This window comes from Aplysia californica, unplaced genomic scaffold (assembly GCF_000002075.1).
Source record: "Aplysia californica isolate F4 #8 unplaced genomic scaffold, AplCal3.0 scaffold00006, whole genome shotgun sequence".
Taxonomy (NCBI): domain Eukaryota; kingdom Metazoa; phylum Mollusca; class Gastropoda; order Aplysiida; family Aplysiidae; genus Aplysia; species Aplysia californica.
The window spans coordinates 1,239,884-1,246,868 of NW_004797276.1; the positions used below are offsets into that span (position 1 = coordinate 1,239,884).

At 40.3% G+C, this 6,985-nt stretch overlaps 1 protein-coding gene across 1 annotated transcript in view; it reads left to right on the forward strand.

The window, feature by feature from the left end:
• The first annotated feature begins 49 nt into the window (after positions 1 to 49).
• The window catches only part of LOC101852062 (RING finger protein 145), a 15,850-nt gene continuing 8,914 nt past the window's right edge, over positions 50 to 6,985 (forward strand). Inside the window, exon 1 of the mRNA XM_005089422.3 lies at positions 50 to 316. The gene's annotated coding sequence lies outside the window, so the exon portion shown is untranslated. The remainder of the gene's footprint in view (positions 317 to 6,985) is intronic.

A 6,985-nucleotide genomic window follows, 5' to 3' on the forward strand; every position in this document is an offset into this window, starting at 1 on the left:
AAACTTTGGGTAGAGTCATGCTCACAGAATTCTACACTAAGTGTAGAATTCTGTGGTCATGCTATACATGTGTAACTTGGCTTTGGTTTCGAAGTACGGAGTTATTCTTGTGTCAAGGGAAGTAAGAAACAGAAAGGAAGAAACATTGAGACTGCAGAGGCAGAACCAGAACCACAGTGACAGTGGCCACTAACCAGATATAGATCTACACACTATTGACTATTCACTATTGAATAGCCCCATAAAATACTCGACGGAGAATACCTTTGAGACGAAAAGACTTGATCCTGACTATCCTCTGCTTATGTGAATGTTTGTAAGTACTTGCTTCAGTTCATAACAAATAATAACATTTTTGTTTTTTGGCCTTTCACTTTTTTCCGAGCCAAACAAATGACCAAATTGTAGTCTTGTGTACTTGTTTTACAAGTCTTGTAGATCTAGATTCTAGATCTAGATTAGTTCCGTTCGTTAAAGTCCACAACCCATTTGTTTACATCCAGAGAAGAAATTCGGAAGTCTTGATGACCAAATAGGCAACACAAAGAACAGGGATGCAACCTAACTGCAAAACATTTATAAAATTATATGGTAAAATTCCGGGCGCTTTTTCGGTAGATCTAGATTCTAGTTCCCACCCCGCAATTGTTATTCACGGGTTTTGGCCCCAAGAGTAGGGGGGTTTCAGGGGGGCATGCCCCCCTGAATTTTTCCACAATTTAATGTTGGTAGCGTCAATTGTCACCGAGTGACGCGGTGGCAATTGAAAAAAATTGACTTTTTGTCAATTGCCACCGTGTGAAGTGGTGTCAAGTCTGAAAACAACACTATCTTTAGCTTTGTACATATAATGTGTGTCTAATGGGTCAATTTGTTCTCAATAATTTCATTGGACGAGCATCTAGTCTAGAGCTACGATACCAACTTGACGTGTTTTCAATGAGACGTAGGCCTAGATCTAGGCTAGCCTTAGCCTACACTTTGATGTAGAACCAAGGAGTTTAGAACTACTTTTAAATCTCCTTGTGTAGAACCAACACAGGCAATTCTAGAAGTAGAAGGTCACAAACGCACACAAACTCTTGTCAAGCAGAAATTCACGTTATATCGGGGAACATAAATCGAGGGACGGGGGTCAGGAAAAGAAACACACACACACACACACACACACAGGGACAGAGAGGCGAACGCACAACACCGAGCACTCGAGCACAATAAGCTTCATCTACCCACCAATGCGAAAGAGCTTCAATTTACTCGGTGGCAATTGACAAAAAGTCAATTTTTTGTCAATTGCCACTGCGTCACTCGGTGGCAATTGACACTACCTTTAATGTTTTGCTGTTGTTAGGTTTGATATCTTAGCTCACCGCGAATCAAACGTATGACGTATAGATCTAGTCTCTAGATCTAGATCTAGAAGTAGGTCAGGCTCAAATAAGGGGGGTGGGAACTACCGAAAAAGCACCAAATTCCGGGGGGCATGCCGGCGCTTTGTTACTTAATGGTAGTTCCCACCTGGGCTATTGTTTTTGCCCCAAGAGTAGGGGGGTTTCCCCCTAACCTTAGATATAGATATGGTGAGGGGGTTTGCTCCCCTGAATTTTACCATAATTTGATATTTTGCAGTTATTAAGTTTGATCTTAGCTCGCCGCGCATCAGACGTACTAGATCTAATATAGATCAAGGCTCACCCCTGAACCCCCCTGCACCCCCGAACGCATGCTGTTAATAAATGTAGAAGACGCATCTTTCTGATTGACTGCTAATAGTAATGTGATGTCATCTGGGATACCCACAGACTATTTTAAGAAGGCCTAGGAGGTACCGCATGCATAGAATGACGTATTGTTAATAAACATTTTGGAATTCCAGCATTGAAACCGTACGAATGTCAACAATTTCCTTCGTTGAGACATTGACAGGTTTGAGCTTCCTAATTTTCCGCTTCACTACGTCTATTGAATTCATTCTTTGAACTAAAAAGTTGCCTCTAGATCTACCGTATAAAAGAGATTTTATTCATCATCGGAGCACCGCATCATTACCGGTATTCCTGGAAAAACATTGCACCAAAGCGTCGTGCCATCCCGTTGGCTATATTTACCTATAGATATTATACAGTCATTTGATCGAAGGGGTGTTCCAGTCTGACGTCACACAAAATGACCGCCTTACCTAAAAATAATTTGTGTCCTTCTTCGTTTAATCGCAAGTCCCCCCCCCCCATCTATATAAAATTAGCTACTCTTGACTCTTAGGGCCCAAACCTGCAAATATAATAATTGGGGTGGGAACTGCCGAAAAGGGTCATTCTATGCTTGAATTTTGTTTTTCTCCTCAGTGATTATCTGGCAAACCAGGGTCTCTGGCGTTCAGCTTTGGACTTTAACGAACGAAACTACAAAATCGCCTTAATCTGTAGTCTATTGAATGTAAAGTGAACTGTAGGCCTACCCTACTCTATACACTCAACTGTCTACTGTACTGTAATGTAAACTACTGTTAACTAAACTGTTGTCTGTTGTAAATTTATTCTTCCTTGACTTTACTTTCCACTTTCACTTACTACAACCATACAATTAGTATAAATTTCTAATGTAGTTCTAGACTTATGTAACTAATCATTAATTTGTGGATTTTCTTTGAACGACCAAATCTTAAGTGCACTTGCAACGGAATTCCGATTATAAAAAATCTTTTATTATTATTTTTTTTGTACAGTACAAAAAATACAAGCATATGTATGGAGCTGTGGATGTATTTTCAGTGCATGCAGCCTCGACATGTAGTGTTTATTATGTCTCTAGCAAAATATGTGTGATCATTGTATAACGTAGTTTCTTCTTTTCACGATGGCTTGGTCTCGTTATTTAACTCTTAGTCTTAGTACACGGCATGCAAGTTCAGCCAGCTCACAGCATCTCTCAATTGTGTACAGCCATAAAATAACATAAATCTACAAGGTCTAGGCAGTCCATCTTATATTATAAAACTAATATTTACTGCTTGGATCATTCATACCCCCTGTTTTGCATTTATTTTAATTCAAATAGGTTAAACAGGGGCGGAGATATAGATAGATATAGGGGGAGGTTTGTGCTACTAAAAACTTAGATATGACACACAATTGGATGCTTACAAAGGAGGAATAGCCTTCCTTGCATATATACTAAGAGTCAGTTTTTTCAATAGACTGGTGACGAACTGACACGATATAGGAAAACACAGTAATCTTTTATAAATCGTAGTTTTACTGTCAAATGTACACCCTATGTGTTGGCTGTGTCTGACCAGATCTCAAGCTTTTAAAAATGTGGAGGAGGTGGTCTTCTTCTTAGTATCTCAAATCCTCGGTGGCATTTCTGGCATTGTCATCCGGTCTTTTATTTTATAAAAATTAATAAATAAAACAACACTTTTGCAATGGTGCAGGTGCCTTAGGCTTTCTTTTCAGCTTCATTTTACTCTCGCAAATCAGGCAAAGTTCTTTCAGGGATGATGTATGTTTCTCGCGTGTGTGTTCCATTAGGAGTTTTCAGCCAACTTGTTAAAAATGATCCACGGGCTGTTGGATTTTTCCCTAATATCGTAACAATTGTGACAACAACAAAGATAGAATTCATGCACATGATGAAGCGCAAGTGTGTCTCCCAAAATTAGAAACTATAATCTTTGAAATTGATGGAGAACTGTAGAACTTAAAAGGCGTAGAATTTGTAGCAAGTACAGTTACATTGGCGAATAACCAGGCACCAGATGAGAATCAGATGGATGTAACTAAAATCTCTACAACCGTTCTCCCAATTTTGATGAAATTTACACACATGAAAGAACATTATGATTTCCGTACATGTACCAAAAATCGTTGAAATTTATAAACACCTTTAGAAGTTAAAAGCCTTTTAAGTGCAATAAACGTAGATTAAAATAGTTGAAATTGAAAACATTTTGCACACACAGTAACACAGGCAAATATCATCGCATTTAGGTCGAGTTTTCGCAGACTGTGAGAGGGAGACTTGGTTTTTTCTTCTGGTATGAAATATTTCGTGGTTACAGTGAGGATGCTGCCGAATATAGTGTCAAAAGTGTCGATTACGCCACAAACTGCCCGCCTGTAGCTGATGCACGCAGGAGCGGCCAGTGACCCCAATCTAACCCGGCACGGAGCTGTTCCGGCGGTGATTTAATGACTTCCAGGTGTCGCTGGGCTGATAAACTAACACAATTTCGGCCAGTTTTCGGCATTTGTGCCATGGCCATAGACCTTTGGACTAAGAGGTGAACAGCATACCTCTAGACTACAAAAGCTCCCTAGAATTCAATGAAAGGATTAAATTATTATGGTAATCCAATGTAAGTCCAGAGCATGGTAAACCCATCATCTAAGATTTTTGTCCCCTTCACATGATGGCTTGATAGCATTGCCTGGTTTCAGAGGTTAAATTTGCGAGAAAATGGCCACCAAATTTGGGTTATTTCCTTAGCCAGAGAGTCTGTGGAAACTGAAAATTTACATCTTTTATGCCTTTAATCAATGTTTTTCAGTAAAATTCACACATATTTGTATTTCTTAGTGGGCATGAATGGTGTTGGGCCAAAAAACAAAAATTTGATAAATATTCCCAAACTTGCACAAAAATGCCAGTTTCTTGATTTTCCTGTATTTTGACGAGTGCCTGATTTCACCATGCTGCCTCACCTATAGACCAATGGCGATGGGTAGTGAAGGGCTCACGGGCTTGAGCCCCCCTCCCCACCCCCAAAGTCTATCCCAAGGCAAATGAAAATAACGAAATAAGCAGTTGAAACTGTTCTGATCGACTGCAATAAACACAAAGTGGTCAACTTGGCGGCTTGCTCGTTTATCCAATCACTGTTGTCCCCGCTTACAACTATAGTAACCTAACAGCCAATCAAATGTCTTTAGGGCTCAGCAATCAACCAGCCCATTCCCACGGTCTCTCCTTAATGAAACCCCTCTTGTAAAAAGGTAGAAGACTTGAAAAAAATAACACTGCACAGAGGGCTCTCCCAGCCCTGACAATGGGGTGAAAGTTTACGACACACTTTCCCCCCGTGACACAGTTACATATGCGCCCATTGGGCCTTTGTTAGGCGCGTTCTATCTGCAACAACACGACCCAATCCTCCTCATAGACGGTGTGTGTTTGGAGTGCTGTGTGTTTGTGCCGCCGAGATTTAACAGTTATTAATTACGCCAAACCACTTTTGAGGCAACTTTTTCATCAAATAAAAACTAATTAGAGAAATTTGGAGGTGAAACGGCTTCGTCCCCACCATCCAGAAGAATTTAACATAGAACAAAGAGATGGCAGACAAAGGTGACTCTTCTCGTTTGAATGGTTCTCAAAATGCCGTGGCTCGCCGTGAGTATAGACAAATCATCACTGTGTTGTTCTTATTGCTTGCTTTTTGGTGGTAAAGAAGTAGAAGAAACCTAAGTCCCACCCAAATCTAGGTTCACCCACCGCCTCTGATATAGACTTGAGCCTTGAGCTTGAGTCCTCACCATGTATAAAGGATTCACATGCACTTGCCAATCTTTTGGTCATCAGGCTGATGTCAAGGAACACCAGATATTTCGATGATAGGCGATAAACCGAGGTGGCGCAGCGCCTTCGTAGTTTGCTCTGGCCACATTGAATTCCAGTTTCTTATGTAAATATTTGCCTCAGCGTTAAAATAATAGCATTTCCACAATCTGAGCAATTCAACGACAAAGGCTAGAAAATGCCAAGCACGCCAAGCACGCAGAGACATGTGTAAGAAAAAGATTGTCGAGCAGCCACCTATGGGTGCCATGTACCTGTGTAGTTTACCTCTGGTGGCCAGTTCACTGGTGGGACGAATTTACATTAGATCTATAAGGACCGTACAATTCAGACTGTTGGGGGATGGCAGTGTGAAGACGCAAATACTATGGTTTCATAGGCGTTCCTTTTTGTACTTTTGCAAAACCTGGCAGTAAGCCGGGCTGGCATTACAACAGGGGCTGTACAATGAGGTTTGACTACACAATGTAACATGCCATGGCTTTTTGTGCGTGTTTTGAGGCTGTTTTAGTCCTCATTGGACTCATCCTAACAATTTTACTGTAGTTTGATGGAAATTCCTTAATTTTCGTACGTCTTTGCTGAAATAGATACTTACTTTTAGACAGGTGCTAAGCCCAGGTTTTGTTCCAGGGAGGAATGTGAAACTGCTATTTTGTTATTTGTTTTTGTGTGTGTGCTTTTAGAGAGTTCTGAATCTGACTGTCTTCCCAAAACTTGAAAAATCTCCATAAATAACCATCTTTGTCTTTAAATAGCACCAAATACTGTTCACTAAGTTTAAGTGATTAAGTCTTGAATAACCTTTTAAAAATAAAAAAAATAGGATATACATTTACTTGCTGTTTGAGTAAAGACAGGATTTTGAGTTGGAGTTGGTAAAATGATCACCGATTGTCAAGGAGAAAAGTGGCCGTCTTAAACAGGTGGCCATCTTACACACAATGTCACTATACTTTTATAATTATGTAAAAAAAAAAACACACACACATAGGGTGAAGGGGCTCTGACCACTTGAACAGGTGATTGTCTTATACAGATGGTTGTTTGAGCAAGCTCGAATGAATGGTTTTTGGTTGCATGTATTGTGTTGAGACACAGCCTTAGACTGAAAATGCTTCCTGTTGCCTTGGCCCCTGCCCTTTTTGTCTGGGTGAATTTAAAGTCTCAATCCAGATTAATGCTTCACAGTGCTTCCGTTTTTGTGTTGCACGGAAGGCCACTCAAGGATGTTTTGGGTTGCAAGTTGCTGTTTCTCATTTTTGTCCCCCTCTGTTACTGTGCACTAAGAGTTGCGGCTGTGAAGGACAAAGTTTTTTTCTTGAACATTTATTTTTTGGGGGGTTGGCACTTGTGAAGTGAAAGCTTCATAAAAAGAAAAGCATCAGTAGAACCACACACTCAC